The sequence below is a fragment of the Gigantopelta aegis genome, chromosome 2 (genome assembly GCF_016097555.1).
Source record: "Gigantopelta aegis isolate Gae_Host chromosome 2, Gae_host_genome, whole genome shotgun sequence".
Classification (NCBI taxonomy): domain Eukaryota; kingdom Metazoa; phylum Mollusca; class Gastropoda; order Neomphalida; family Peltospiridae; genus Gigantopelta; species Gigantopelta aegis.
The window spans coordinates 9,703,723-9,721,448 of record NC_054700.1 but is presented as its reverse complement, the minus strand read 5'-3'; positions in this window follow the sequence as shown (position 1 = coordinate 9,721,448).

Here is a 17,726-nt window from a genome sequence, read left to right as displayed (position 1 = left end):
AATGTTCTAACAACTAATAGCAGCGTTTCTCAACAATCTATAAGAGAACCATCAACTCGAGAGTTGCCTCAGTCGAGTAGTATCACCCCACCTGTGAACATCACACACAACGCTGCAGGTAATACCCTAACGTTAACCGTGAATTTAATTGCAGTGAGAGTGAAGATACTTCAGAAATGCCTTCGTGTGACGATTGTGGTGTTATGTTTGAGAATAATCATGAGATTGTTGAGAAACGCTGCTATTAGTTGTTAGAACATTAGTTTGCTTCATTGTAAGATGTTTCCGACTAATAAAATATTTCTACGATTAAACTTACATATTAAATATATTTTCTTGTTTAGAATATCAGTGTCTGTATGTGTTTCTGGTCGTCTTAATATTTGTAAGAACAAACTGCATTTTGTTAAAAAATATTTTAGGAAACAAAATATTTTAGGAAACAAAATGAAATTTAACCTAGTACAAATATTAGAACGATCATAAACACATTTAATATACAGCCACTAATATTTTATGCAGAAAAATATATGTAATTACAATCGTTCAAAAGTCTCAGTTAGTCGATGACAGCTTAAAAATGGCAGCAAACTCAGGAATGTCCCTTTAAGACGCCTTAAAGTCGCAAACACAAGTTTCAGCCCGTGGGAATAGACACTAAGTATTGTTAATCTACAAATCTGTAACACATATGTATAACGTTATAATAAAGTGAAACGAGTGAGTGACATTGAAACACACTCTAAAAATAGAGTAGACCTTATCTTCATAACCGTTACTTCTCAGAGGTACGTGCGTTTTTAGAATGATCGAAAATGCATTTCGCAATACTTAGTGAATCTATGGGAAAAGATCTCATCGTAAAATGGACAATATGCAAAACAACTATGAGATCTAACTTGCTTAAGGCTTTTTATTTTTCAAAAGGTCTATAACCAAGTATGAAAATGGAAAACAAAATTATTTGTAAAGGTGTTTTGTAAGTCAGATGAATCACGTCAAACATGTGAAAACATATTGTAACGTACGTAACAAAGAAATGAACACCCATGTTTCCTATATATTTTCCTATATATATATATATATATATATATATATATATATATATATATATATATATATAAAAAATGAAAACCCTCACCCGAAACATTGACAAGCAACAATGTTGTAAATAAATATTATGATCAGCAGGATGATCAGAACCACTCGGATGTATGGCCATGTATTTTATTACCCACATGGTTAAAAATAGCTTAGTACATATCAAACTGATACGTCCCACTAGAACGCCTAGCTCGAGTCACCTCCAGACATTCCCATTATTGATACTGGTATGTGCAAAACGAACTAACGCTATACTTTCTTGTAGTGACGTATTGGGGCGTCGGATTTCTTTGTGTAGCGTTGGTACTGGTTAACAAGATATAGTTTTAATGTCATAACTGGATTCGAGAATAATCAAACTAAAGCTCTGTGGCATCAGATTTAGGGAAAAACGTGTGTTTTAGACACAGTAGCTTGCAACCATTTCGTTGTCGACAATTGCCAATGCATTACATATACTTTCCTCTAGCCTTACCCTACATATTAAGATCAACAAGGGGTAAAGCTCGAGGTGACTCGAGCTATAGAACGCAAAGTGGGACGCAACACTTCGTCGTCATGCGATGACGTCATCGACCGGTGCACTACAATCTTACATGAAGGTCAACCAAACGAGTGAAATAAATAGAGGATATTCCCCGAGTGTCTTGTGATATCATAATTTATCAACACAAGTTGATAAAAGTATGAAATCCGAGACTTGCTGAGGATTTTATACTTTTATCAACCAGTGCTGATAAATTATGATATCACATGACACGAGGGGGTATTCTTTTTATCATCCATTATCATTCTTTTCATTTGCGACAATTGTAAACAATGTCATTAATGTGGGATGAATGTCTGCGGTAGACTCGTTAACTAGCAGAACGGCAGTGGCGTGACGTCACTAATGGTAGGTTTAGCGCTGAAACAAACACAGTAACGTAACAAAACATTGTCTTGTGATTAAAATTTGACCAATCAAGATTATAAGAAGCACTATCTTCTCCTGCGGAGATATCGTAAATTATAGTGCCAGCGATATCTCCTACAAAAGCATTTAAAGGATGATAAAATAAGATCGATTATGGGTAATACACAGGATATTATACTCACTATCATTTCGTATCATGTTTATGTCCCACATATGATAAAGCTCGTGACAACTGAAAATTATTTCATTCGCAACATAAACATGATACGAAATGGAAGCTCGTTTGATATCTTTATACTGTGTTTTTATTTAACTGTGAATTTTTATATCGATGTTATTCATCACTTACGTTTTGCATTTGCCATAGTTTGACACACAGTAGCCGGTGTATGTGTTCGTGCTGGGGTATCGTTAAACATATATTCTATTCTAGTTTAATGTCCTATAAATCTAAAACATAGAATTTAAATACTGTCCGATTTTATTTATCAATAAACGGATCTGATAGTGAAATATACGCGGTAGTGTTTACAAACTAGGATCTGTCACTTTAAATTACAATGGAGCGTAACAAAAATCGTGACGTAGTATCAACACACAACGAGGAGACGATTAACGACACCGGAGGGAATAACCTATGGCTTATTAGGTACCACAGCACTGTAATTTTCTTGACAGTAAATTTGCTGTTTGTTCCCAATACAGACCAGGTTTTTAATACGTAACATTAAAAACATGTGCTGTTTCGTCTCAACTTGTTTATTCCAAAACACAATGACAGTTAGTTACAAGAGTTGTGTAGTGTTATTCAGCAAGAAACATGCCCACATATTTTTGTTTTGGTTTATTTACTACACGTCCGTGATAATTTCAAATATTTCGACTTAGTATTTATCAACAATAACAGCCCACGCAAACTTTTGAGGGTACAACTATTTTTAAGTTTTTTTTTTTTTTTACCTGCTATGAAGCTAAAAATATTAACAATCAATGTGGGTTTTTTTCGAATACGATTTTTATGTCAACAAGTGATGTGTGTAAATCACACATCGCGATTACATTGTGATTGCAGGATAATACTCCTCTCTTCACCCTACTATTCGTGAATTAGGCATAGATACTCTATACCAATATATTTTTATTTAAACCAAATTGAAGAAAGTTGTTTCTTAACTTTTTTCCAATTTGAGACACATGAACACAAATGCAGAGAACATTTTTGAATTTTTGGTATGCTAACCTTTGAGCTATCGCAATCTAATTAACATTAGCTCCACTATTACATGTGGATCTAACAGCAGCCCGTTGGAGCACATGCCCAGTCGACCTTTCATTCGACCAATCAAAACCTTACTTGCACAATCATGCCAGTGATTTGTAAAGAATGTGAAAACATTTGGGATTATGCCGAGAGTATACAAATGATTCGGGTGAATTAAGAAGTATGCCGGAAACTAATTTCAATATAAAATGTTATATAAAATTCGTTCCAAGACGAAAAAAACAACACCCCGTGATGGTATAGCCATAAAATCTGTTTATACTAGTATACAATCCAAAGTTTATTACTGCACTTTTCCCCCTGTTTTTTCAATGTTGAAACAGACCAACACGTTCGCCTATTGCATAAATAATCTCGCCCGATAATTTTAGAATTTGTATTCTCCCGAATAACGCTATAAAAGGCGAAGTGTAATTGGTCGATATTTAAATTGTTATTTATAGATGAAATGTCACCTGGACATGGGAGTCCACGCAATGCTGTTAGATCTACTGGTAGACCAGTAGAGCTAATTTTAATCAGATTGGAGCTATTGCAGACAGTTTTCATGCAGACACATATTATTTTCACATTTGTGCATATACTTAAAGGGACCACCCGTAGAGGGGCAGATTTTAACTCAGTCGGTTGAGGTGCTTGCGTCACAGGATCGAACCACCTCAGTTGATACATTCAACTGATTGGGGATTTTCTCGTTCCAACCAGTGCACCACAACTGGTCAAATGCCGTGGTATGTTGCTTTCCTGTCTGTGGAAAAGTGCATATGAAAGATCCCTTACTGCATTAGGAAAAATGTAGCGGGTTTCCTCTGATGACTACGATTCAGAAGTTACCAAATGTTTGACATCCAATAGCCGATGGCTAACTAATCAGTGTTCTAGTGGTGTCGTTAAACAAAACAAACCTTTTTTTTTTTTTTTTTACAAAATGTAGCGGGTTTTCTCTGATGACTATGTCAGAATTGCCAAATCTTTGACATACACCAGCCGATAATTAATTAATCAATGTTATCTAGTGGTGTTGTTAAACAAAACAAACGTTTCATCCCGAGCCTTATTGATGTCTGTATAAACAATATATCTGTTGTCGTCCCAGTGTTTGAACTAGCCCAAACCGGATATTATCTTCCAATAATTCGTATGTAAAAAAACGCAAAAAACAAAAACAAAAAAAAAAAAACCCCCCCCCCCCCCCCCCCCCCCCCCCCCAGTATTTCTTACACACCCGTTGGTGAGAACATCATACGTTAATATGGATAGCACATACTTGTTAATGCACGCGCTTTCCTGTCCTGGACGGAGGAGCCGGCTGAGGTCGACTCCTGTGCCCAGGACAGGCGTGCGCTACAACAGCTTGTTCTGAATGTGCACGTTAAACACTCTGACCTAACCTGACCTAATGCACGTTTGTTAACAATGTTAAGACATACGACTTGCTGCTCCTAGGTGATGACCAGGTCACCAATGTCATATATCCAGTGACAAAACCCAAAACCCAAAACCCCCAGCACGATCGAATTCGATTACACTGTCACGTATAGTTAACCTGGCAATCATTTGTCTGTGACGTGTAAGTTAGCTACAAGTGCAAGAGCTGTAAATAACATTTAGTCGAAAAAGATGTTCAAATTTGTTTAAAACGTGGTTTTTCAGGATATGTAAAACATAGAATACAACATTCGTGTCCGTTAGATACCATTTATCTTACAACTCGTTGTTTAAAAACGTATCCAACTCGCTTTCGCGAGGTAGATACATTTCAAAACAACTCGTTGTAAGATAAATGGTATCTAATGGCCACTCATGTACTATTCTCTATATATCACGAAGACAATGAACAATGACAACTACAAATATTGACACACGATGGCAAATACAGTGCATATACAGACACTGGTATTCTAAACAAGAACGTGTGTTTAATATGTAATTTTTAGTCGCCAGAAAGGCTCTGTTAATCAGAAACATCTCACAATGGCAGAAACTCTGAGACACAAACTGTTTTCATTGAATTTACATAGAATGGTACCAGTGTTGAAATTGTATCTCTCGTGTATTTTCAATTTAATTTAATTTGTAAATATATTTGAATGCACATAATTCAACAAATTAAAAAGGCCCAAGAAGATAACGGAAACACACACACACACACACGCACGCACGCACGCACGCACGCACGCGCGCGCGCGCGCACACACACACACACACACGTACCTACAAAACATTATATATCCGGAAATACGTTTGACCTAGTACAAAACACTAGGGCGAACAAAAATAAATTTAATATACAGCCACTGATAATTTATGCAGAAAACTGCATTCAATATGCATATTTAGTCACTAAAACATCACCGTCAGTAAGCAACATCTTGTTAACAATGGCAGCAAACCGAGGACAGTCCCTTTAAAGCAGGAATAACATGAGACAACATTCATTAAGAACAATTAAACATCTCGATACTTACATCACTTTAGCGAGACGGACACACATTAGAAGGCCTCCCGACACTTCACACGAACTGTGAATTCCGACAGGTTATTAAATTCGTAACTGATGGCGATAAAAGACGAGCGTGTTAATATGTCATATGTCCCAACTGCTTAGATTCACTTGCGAGAATGGCTCGCAGAACTCTGAAACGGGATCACTGGATGATGACCACATACAACGCGTTATTTATCGGGTGAATAACTTATTAGAAACCAGTGAACGTGTGTGGTACAGGAGAAGACAATATTAATTATCGAGTTCCACACACTCTCATATCCACGTAGCACCTGTCGCCGAAAGGGTTTTGTGTTTGCGAAGTCTTTTTTTTTGTGCGGGTCTATAACTACAGCCCGTTACTCTTGTCCGAGAGGCGGTGATGAAAAAAGTGCTTAACGGTGAAGTCCTACAGTCGATGCGTCAGATATGCATAACCAATGGCAGTCTGAAAATGCTGTAGTACACTGACCAATCGCTATGCCACTTGAGTACCTAGTTCCTGTTAGCTGCCGCGCCCTTGTTCGACATATCGGTACCAATCAAAACAATGTAATGATGCCATGGGATTCTACATTTTAGTAGCAACAGTTGGTTTGTTTTTATTATCCTGTTTGGCACCCAGTAGCTAATCTCTATTTTTGTGCTGGGGTGTCGTTAAACATTCATTTACTTAACATCACTCAAACACATTGATTTATTAATCATCAACTATTGGATGTTAAACATTTGGTAATTCTGACAGTCTTAAGAGAGGAAATCCGCTACGTTTTTCCATTAGTAGCAAGGAACCTTTTATATGCACGAGAGGTATCGATCCTAGAGCGATTCTACATCAAACGAACACTTTACCTTTGAGCCACGTCCAGCACCTTTTTGGTAGCAATCAAAACATCATAATTATGCCATGTGAGTGCATATCGGATTAGTTGGTAACAATGAAAATGTTTCATTAAGATCAAAAGGAAAATGATGATTGTAAAAGAAAGTTAGTGTTGTTTAACGACACCGCTACGATTTTTAATATTTCCCACAAACAGAACAGCGCATATCACGTCCTTGATATGTCATTAACAGTTGTGGGACACTGGTTGGAGTGGGAGAAAACCCAATCAAGAGTATGTGTCTACCGAAGAGACTCGAGCCTGCAACCCATGCACCTCAGGCGAGCGCTCTACTGACTGAGATTAATCTCTACAAGCGTTACTCTCAACGACGTCCATCTGGTTTTAATGAACCTAAAACACCTAGCAACAATGAATGAATGAATGAGTATTTAACGACACCCCAGCACGAAAATACATCGGCTATTGGGTGTCAAACTATGGTAAATACAAACTAATAAAGTGATGAGCAACATCAATATAAAAATTCAATTATCTAGCAACAAACACAAAACACAGACAGTTTCTGCAATGATTCCTCGGTTTGATCGTCAACATGTCGGGGGAAACAAGCTGTTTTCTTTAAAACGAATCTCCAGGAAAGCTGAACTATGGTCTTCCCACAAAAAAAAAAAAAAAAAAAAAAAAAAAAAAAAAAAAATAATAATTAAGTAAAATAATAATAAAAAAAAAATAAAAAAATAAAATGAATAAATAAATAAAATAACATAACATAAATGAAGTAAATAAATAAATACACTAATAACTCTGCACAAAAACTGTTAGAAAAACAAAATGCCCCACCATCACACATTATACAGATTTGTGTCATGAGAGCAAACAAAGCAACAACTACAGCCATAATTGCACAACACACATCGTGGCATTTCATACATGTCCAGTTATGAAACGAACATGATTTGTGCTATATTTTCTTCTCATCAGGGTTATACCCTCAAAAAGTAAGAACAAATATTGTTTCATTAAAACTAAATACCTGTCCAATCAGTACCATGCGTCAAACACGTCCCATACAATTTAACTAATCCTGTGCCAGAAAGGGAGCTTATTAATAAACTACGGAACAATTCTAATGTCACAATACAAGAGACCGAGAAAGGAGGACGCATTTGTTTTGACGAACCGGTCTCGGTGGCGTCGTGGTAGGCCATCGGTCTACAGGCTGGTAGGTACTGGGTTCGGATCCCAGTCGAGGCATGGGGTTTTTAATCAAGATACCGACTCCAAACCCTGAGTGAGTGCTCCGCAAGGCTCAATGGGTAGGTGTAAACCACTTGCACCGACCAGTGATCCATAACTGGTTCAACAAAGGCCATGGTTTGTGCTATCCTGCCTGTGGGAATGCAAATAAAAGATCCCTTGCTGCTAATCGGAAGAGTAGCCCATATAGTGGTGACAGCGGGTTTCCTCCCAAAATCTGTGTGGTCCTTAACCATATGTCTGACGCAATATAACCGTAAATAAAATTTGTTGAGTGCGTCGTTAAATAAAACATTTATTTCTTTGTTTTGATGACGGCGGGATTTAACTCACTGGTCAAAGGTCGTGGTATGTGCTTTCCTGTCTGTGGGAAAGTGCATACAAAAGATCCCTTGCTACATTAGGAAAAATGTACCGGGTTTCCTCTGATGACTACGTGTCAGAATTACAGTGTTTGACATTCAGTAGCCGATGATTAATTAATCAATGTGCTCTAGTGGTGTCGTTAAACAAAAACAAACTTTAATCTTTGTTTTGACGAGTAATGAATTATGTTACAAAACTCAATACTGTGAATCGTGTGATAAATATACAGAATTTCAGTACATGCCAGTTATTTTCAACCAATCAACTGTCTGACTCGTGCCTACATCCACTGAAGGTTCAAGCACGACTGTCTTGGGCTCAACCTCCGAGATTCCCCGGTCGATGTGTCCAAGACAGGTTGTTTTTCACTATTTTATTTATTGCACAAGTTAATAGTGCTCAAAGATAAAAGAGACCGCATAGCGGTCGAGTGCTATAAATCTTGCGTACGAGTGGTATAAATCTTACAAATAACAAATAGTATGGGGAAAACAACTGATATATGGTTCTGTATTTATTACATACCACCTTTATCTATTATGATTAACAAAAGTTTAGTTAAATAATACAACTTACTTAGTATGAAAAGTTAGTTTTGAATTGTTTTGGAATTAACAAAAAACTGAGCGTCCTGGCTAGGGACATGACATCATTCGAGTGACCGGCCTCGGTGGCGTCGTGGTAGGCCATCGGTCTACAGGCTGGTAGGTACTGGGTTCGGATCCCAGTCGAGGCATGGGATTTTTAATCCAGATACCGACTCCAAACCCTGAGTGAGTGCTCCGCAAGGCTCAATGGGTAGGTGTAAACCACTTGTACCGACCAGTGATCCATAACTGGTTCAACAAAGGCCATGGTTGTGCTATCCTGCCTGTGGGAAGCGCAAATAAAAGATCCCTTGCTGCTAATCGGAAGAGTAGCCCATGTAGTGGCGACAGCGGGTTTCCTCTCAAAATCTGTGTGCTCCTTAACCATATGCCTGACGCCATATAACCGTAAATAAAATGTGTTGAGTGCGTCGTTAAATAAAACATTTCTTTCTTTCTTTCATTCGAGTGAACACGTGAAACTACACACGCGATTGGTTTTTCTTACACACCGCTGGTGAGAACATCATTCGTTATGTTTGATAACACATACCTGTTTACACATGTATGTGTGTTAACAATTTCAAGTCATACGACTGGTTGCTCATAGGTGATGACCAGGTCACCAATGTCATACATCCATTGAAAAAACAGCATCATCGAAATCGATTACACTGTGACATATATGTTAACCTGACAACCACGTGTCTGTGACGCGTAAGTTAGCTACAAGTGAAAAGGCTGCAAATGACTTTTAGTCGAAACATGTTAAAATTTGCTTGAACCCTTGTTTTTGAAGATATGTAAGAAATAGAATAATACATTCGGTGTTCGTTAGATACCATTTATCTTACATTTCTTTCTTTGAAAACGTTTCAAACTCGCTTTCTCTCGTTAGATACATTTTAAAACAACTCGTGTGTTATTCTCTATTTACCACACAAGTTAAATAAAGTTTTGTTAAAAATTATTATTATTGTACGGACAGAATGGTTGTTATTACCTTATTGGTGGTAAGACTAAATGTGTATGTAATAGTTCTTTCCAGCTTGACACATTTTGGAGAAAAAAAAAACCCCTAATAAATTTAAAAAATAAGAAACCTGACTACGGCCCACATTTCCACAGCACAATAAATTAGAAATAGAGGCATTTATAATGTAAGTTCACAAGCACAATGTAACATTGTACGGCAGTAAAAAGACGTGTCAGGATATCGATGTCTCTAGGCGAAAACATCTGATACGGAAGTTCTTCTGGTAGGATGTATAATTTAACCCGCAGAAATTCAACAGTCATACATAATTAATCTGCATATGCTATTTGGTCCAATTCATGGATGTTTCCCCCCCCCCCCCCCCCCCCCCCCCCCCCCCCTTAATCCAGATGCAGCAGCGATGGTTTATATATTTATATAATCATACATAAATAATCTACTGATGATATTTCGTACCGACGTCCTTTTCTTGTTTGAACTGTGTCGGTTTTTTGTACATCTAGTGACAGTCTGATCTAATTCATTTATGTTTAGCGACAACCCTCCCCCTCCCCCACCCCTACCCCCCACACACACACCTTTCTTGATCCAGTAGCAGCAGCGATGGTTTATATATATTTATATGTGTGCACCACCCACGTTTTGGCACTTTTCTACGCCACTGCCAAGCACATACTCTGCCGTTCAAGAGGTAGAGGGACGGTTATAACTCTATAGTGAAAACACGGAACGGCTGGCTACCACCGGGAAGGCAAAGATTTCCGCTGATAACATTAACCCTATGTTTGTCGTTAAAGGACATTCCTGAGTTTTCTGCATTGAAAGATGTTTCCAACTAATAAAATATTTCTACGATTAAATTTATATATTAAATATATTTTCTTGTTTAGAATACCAGTGTCTGTATACTCAGTGTGTTTATGTTCATCTCAATCTTTTTAAGAAGCCCAAACTGGATTTTGTCTTCAAATAATTTCTTACGATGAAAAAAATCATTTTTAGGAAATAAAATGAAATTTAACTTAGTACAAATATTAGAACGATCAGAAACACGTTTAATATACAGCCACTAATATTTTATGAAGAAAAATATATTTGTAATTACAGTTGTTAGTCAATAACATCTTTAAAATTGCAGCAAACTCAGGTATGTCCCTTTAACAATTAAATACGCTTAATGGATATAAAACATGATTAATTCGACTACACACGGAACAAAGGAAACGTCATATCAAAGAGCTGACCAAGGTATTTTGGTATCATTGGAAAGGTATACATTCCTCGAGTTCATTTCTACCTGATATAGTAGCTCAAGTGTTGCATGCCATTTTGAACACACACCCTATCAAAATGTAATTACAATCGTTAAAAAGTCTGTTAGTCGATAACATCTTAAAAATTGCAGCAAACTCAGGAATGTCCCTTTAAATACCATTACAGTGATCATTTTCGCTAACAAATATTTTACATATTTTTCACTAATGCACACACTACAGAAATAAACCCGTCAGCACCTATATTTAACAGGAAAATTAATCAAATGTGGGACAACACTCAGTATGTCTGAAGACGTTCAACAGAAGTTCAGATGGAATCGAACTGTTTCCATCACATTTCTTCTACTCCACCAAAAAGTGGCAGAGAACACCGACAATGTGCACACTAAGGAGGAGGATCCTTCTTCACAATATATGAATGTATCAAGTAGGCATGACCCATGCGAGCACGATACAACACTATCCCATCGTTCCTATACTGCCTATAGCTATTTGAGGTGTTAATGCAGCACATTTGTTACGGAATTAGGCTAACCGCGGTATCCTAAGGCTGTTGCAGCCATATGTGCCACTTTGCCATTTAAACACACTTTTGCAAAGGGCAAGTCCAAAATGACTTGACACATCGTTGAGAGTAATGTTGACATAATCATTATCTGACTCGTTTAGAAGACACCTAATTCGCAAGTTGTTTTGATTCAAATAAATGGGCCGTGTCACAACCATTCCTAAAGGTGTTTTGACAGTCTTTCCGTTGATAGTAATGTTGACATAAGCATTATCTGACTCGTCTAGAAGACACTGCAGCCAACTCTCAAGTCGTTTTGATTCAAATACATGGGCTGTGTCACAACCATTCCGAGAGGTGTTTTATCACATGAAATTCCGTATCACGTATTCAGCAGTGGCAACCGACATCCAATGATTAATCAATGTGATCAAGTGGTGGCGTTAAACAAAACAAAAATATTATGTAGAGTGTCTTTTTGATTGAAATGCATAGTCTGTGTGTCAGCCATTCCACGAATGTGTTCCATCAAATGCAATTCCAGAGCGAGAGATGTCACGGCTGAAGTATTGAAACTGATGAAGTCACAGTGTTACGTCTTACTTGACATTCATCATAGTCACAGGTTATAACGTCTTATGTAAAAGGTCCATTTTGATTGAAATCCATGACCTGTGGCTTGTGGTGTTCATAGTCGTACGCACTCCCATTTTTTTGTAGGGGGGGGGGGGGGGGGGGGGAGGGAGGGAGAGGGGTCAGGCTGATTTTTGACCGAATTAAACAAAAGTGCCCAAATCTGGATTACAACGTTTATTCATATTAGCATTTCTGCCAAACAGCTATATAGATTTGCAAAAGAATCGTCACGCATTTTTACATTGATTACAACTAATATTGTGGGTAGAATGGTGAAAATACATGGTGAAAAGTGTTCAGGCAAACTCATTTCCCCCATTTTTATTATCATTTTTGCTCGAATTTGAGAATTTTCTCGAGGACTGGGGGTGTTGTCCGTCTCGTACGCCTGTAGTGGTGTTCCAAAATTATCTATCATTATCGGACTGGCTCTCACGGTGTGATGATCGATTATAACAATCCATAATCGATTGTGAGGGAAAATATTAAAGGTAATTGTTCCTCCAGTTTAGATGATGAAATCCAAGTAAATGGTCTGGGGTTTGGGTTTGTTGTCATGTGTACATAACGAATTCAAATGCCAAAGTGTGTATTCACGAAAAACGAATTAACGAACCACTTTGGAGTGCATTCTTCAACTTAATCCATTCTTTGTGAAATGTTTAACGTGACTGTCAAATTAGTTGATTTTTACATTATTTAATTAAAGGGAGTTTGCTGCATTGTAAGATGTTTCCGACTAATAAAATATTTCTACGATTAAACTTGCATATTAAATATATTTTCTTGTTTAGAATATCAGCGTCTGTATATTCAATGAGTTACTGGTCGTCTTAATATGTGTAAAAAGCCGAAACTGGATTTTGTCTTCAAATACTTTTTAGGAAATAAAATGAAATTTAAACTAGTACAAACATTAGCGCGATCAGAAACACGTTTAAAATACAGTCACTAATATTTTATGCAGAAAAATATATTTGATATGTGTGACGGAACATGCTCTTATTGTTTCAGAGGGCCGTGTGCGGCGTGGTTGCGTAATACCCCCGCGCGACGGTGGTCGAGCTGTTCCCAATATGCACTTAGACTAGGTGGGCATTTGTTACGTAATACCTCCGCGCGACGGTACCCCCCTAATACACACCCAGACCAGGTGTGGAGGCCATGTGGCCAGCAGTTACGTAATACCTCCGCGAATTCTGTTTTACGACCTTGTATTCCTAGCGGAATGGCGACAGCTAGTCTTACCATACAAGAAAAAATGTCGTCTTGGTCGCTGTGGAAAATTCACATGATAGGGGGAATACCGCAATGTGCCCCCAGGCGATATTCGGGTTTTGTAATAAATAGCTAGGATTTTAGATTTATCGGGGAGAAACATATTGGAAGGCTACCGGGGAACGTGTCCGTTTGAACTTGGTAAATATATATTTCTGCTCTGTTGTATAACCTTGATGTGATTGATGTTACTAAATATTTTAATACTGTATTATACCAATATTATTTAGACAGTGTTTCCGGTAATCTGACGAAGTAAATTGTAGGCTTCACTGTTCTAAAATTATTAAAGCTTAACCAGTCATTCTAGAGGACCTAGGTAAACTGTAGGTTATTGTCTTTATTGTGATAGGTACCAGTATTAATTCTGTATTACAAGGTTACTGAATGAGTAGTTAAGGGTTAATTAAAAATTAACCAGTTAGGAATAGAGTTGTAATTCCTTTATTAATTAAGTTCCCCTGGAAGCGTTTCTCAATTATCACACGTGTGTGTGTTGTATCACGGTGAAGTGATTAGAATATTGTGTAAACTAGACACCTAGTGATTAACTAATTAAGTGATTGTTGTAAGTAAGTAATTAAATATATTTGTCAGCGTAAGGTTAATACAGATTCCAAAGTGTATTGTGTTTTGTTGTGTTTTCTAGTGATCTAACGTGCTATATTATTATACTTTATATAAGATCTTATCTCTGATATACCTAGAGCCGAGCCACTCGGGTATCGAACTGCCAGATACAGAGAGATCTAATAGATATACAGTTGGAGAGATATAAGATAATCGTGTTTTATTCAGTTACGGGTATTATAGGATCCCCGTGACAATATGTAATTACAATCGCTAAAAAGTATGTGTTAGTCGATAACATCTAAAAAACTGCAGCAAACTCAGGAATGTCCCTTTAAATAATTGGTTAAAATGGATATTTACAAAACGTATAACCCAAAACGACAAGATCCTTTCGGGCCTAACCTGAACGATTCCACCAGCAAATTATTAGCAGTTAATGGCTAGAATTAAACGTGCTATACGTGTAACCTTTTATTTCCGACTTATCTAGCATTCGACAATCATCGTTGTATTCCGCCTGAATACAGTACTATAACTATCAGCAATATAGCGAGTTTCCTCTCTAAGACTATATGTCAGAATTACCAAATGTCTGACATCCAATAGCCGATGTTTACTTTTGTTTACAGTGTATACGTTCAGGCAGTTGTGGTTTGAAATCCCCGACCTGAATACAAAATAAAAGGTTCAAATTGCATTGTTCTCAACGGAAGACTATTTATTTCGTGTTGGGTTGTCGTTAAACATGTTATCTATTATATTCTATTCAACTGCAGATTGTTGAAAAATAATTTATAGTTCGAACAATACTGTGATATCACAGGTGTGTATTAAAGAGAGAATACTACATTTATCTTACAACGAGTTGTTTTAAAACTATCTAACGAGTGAAAGAAAAATGGCATCTAACGGATGCGAATGAATGATTGAATGAATGTTTAACGACTCCCCAGCACGGAAAATACAGTTGGCTATTGGGTGTCAAACTATGGTAATGCAAACAAATAAAGTGATGATCAACATCAATATAAATTCAAGATTTAAATAAAAACAGTGTAAAGAACTGTGCACAAATACAAATATCACAGATAGATACTGACCTTTACTCCAAATTTCAATTGTATCCCGAAGAAAACAAGAGGATTTGTGCTGTATTGGCCATTCTCAAAGAGCATGTTACACCCCTGCATCACGGCGAGGTTACAGCACGCGCAGGCGCTAACGGATGCGAATACAGTATTCTATTTCTTACTTATCTTTCGAAAACAGTTTAAAAATAAATTTAAACGCCTTCTCCAATTAAAATCTATGTACGTCTAGTGTGACGGAACATGCTCTTAATTTTGTTTTCGCCTGTGGCGATATTAATTGTTTTAGAGGGCCGTGTGCAGTTCCAATGTGCACTTAAGCCCAGGTGGGCACTTTGTTACGTAATACCTCCGCGCGACCGTGGTCGAGCTGTGCCTATTACACACCCAGCCCAGATGCGGAGGCCATGTGGCCAGTAGTTACGTAATACCTCCGCGAATGCGGTTTTTACCACCGTGATTTTGGCGACTAGGCGTCAGTAGGTCTGGCCATCTAAGGAAAATTGTCGTCTTGGTCGCTGTGGAAATATCACTTGTAGGTATTCGGTGCCGCGATGTACTCCCAGGCGATACTGGGATTTATAATAAATAGCTAGGGTTTTAGAGATATCAGGGAGAAACAAAAGAAAGGCTCCATGGGATCGTTGTCCGTCCGGACTGGTAAATATTATTTCTGCTCAGTTGTATAACCTTGATGTGATTGATGTGACTTTAAATATTTTAATACTGTAGGCTCACTGTTCTAATATATATAAAGCTTAACCAGTCATCCTAGAGGACCTAGGTAAACTGTAGGTTATTGTCTTTATTGTGATAGGTACCAGTATTAATTCTGTATTACAAGGTTACTGAATGAGTAGTTAAGGGTTAATTAAAAATTAACCAGTTAGGAATAGAGTTGTAATTCCTTTATTAATTAAGTTCCCCTGGAAGCGTTTCTCAATTATCACACGTGTGGGTGTTGTGTCACGGTGAAGTGATTAGAATATTGTGTAAACTAGACACCTAGAGATTAACTAATTAAGTTATCAGTTCTGGGTTGTTATTATTTGTTGTTGTTAATTAACTACTGCGGCAGTACATTTGTCAGCGTAGTATCAATACAGATTCCAAAGTGTATTGTGTTTTTGTTGTGTTTTCTAGTGAACTAAACGTGCTATATTACTTATACTTTATATATAAGATCTTATCTCTGATCATACCTAGATGAGCCACGCGGGTATAACTGCCCGATACAGAGAGATCTAATAGATATACAGTTAGGAGAGATATTTGGATAATCGTGTTTCAACTTGTTGGTCTATTTCAACACTGAAAAAACAGGGGAAAAGTGCAGTAATAAACTCTGGATTGTATACTAGTATAAACCGATTTTATGGCTATACCAACACGGTTGTTTTTTCGTCTTGAAACGAATTTTATATAAAATTTTATATTGCAATTAGTTTCCGGCATACTTCGTAATTCAACCGAATCATTTCGTATACCCTCGGCAAAATCCCGAATGTTTTCAATTTCTTTTCAAATCACTGGCATCATTTTGCAAGTAATGTTTTGATTGCACGAATGATTGAATGAATGAATGAATGTTTGTTTAACGACACCCCAGCACAAATGAAAGGTCAACTGGACATGAGCTCCAACGGGCTGCTGTTAGATCCACATGTAATAGTGGAGCTAATTTTGATTAGATTGTCCACTACACTAACCTATGACGTTCGTCAACAGATGCGTTTTCAATACTAATTTGCCCATTCGTCTTTAAAGGGATATTCCTGAGTTTGCTGCAATGTTTAAGATGTTATCGACTAACAGAGACTTTTTAACGATTGTAATTAAATATCAAATATATTTTTCTGCATAAAATATTAATGGCTGTGTATTAAACATGTTTCAGATCGTTCTAATATTTGTACTGGGTGAAATTTTCATTTTATTTCCGAAAATATATATTTTTTTTCGCACGTACGAAATTATTTGAAGACGAAATGTAGTTTGGGCTTCTTACTAATATTAAGACAACCAGAAACACATTAAATATACAGACACTGATGTTCTATTCAGTAAAATATATTTATCATGTAAGTTTAATCGTAGAAATATTTTATTAGTCGGAAACATCTTACAATGCAACAAACTCAGGAATGTCCCTTTAAATTAAAAAAAAAAAAAAACATTGCATGAGATGTTCTGGAACGTGATGCAATTATTCATCGAAGCAGTCTCGAGAAACTAATAGATTATGTGTTTTTTAGTCATGAATTTTGGTAAAACGTTTGTAATGAGAGAGAGAGAGAGAGAGAGGGAATTAAGTCGAGTGCATATTCCTCTAATTTCGTTGTACCTGCATTATCGTGTGGAAGGAAAATGTAGCGCTTTCCTCTGTTGACTACATGCAACAATTAGCAAAATTATGTTTGACATCCAATAATCAATGATTAATCAGTGTGCACTAGTGGTATCGTTAAATTAAATAAGCTTGAACCTTTATCATCATCATCATCAGTATTAAAGTTTAACA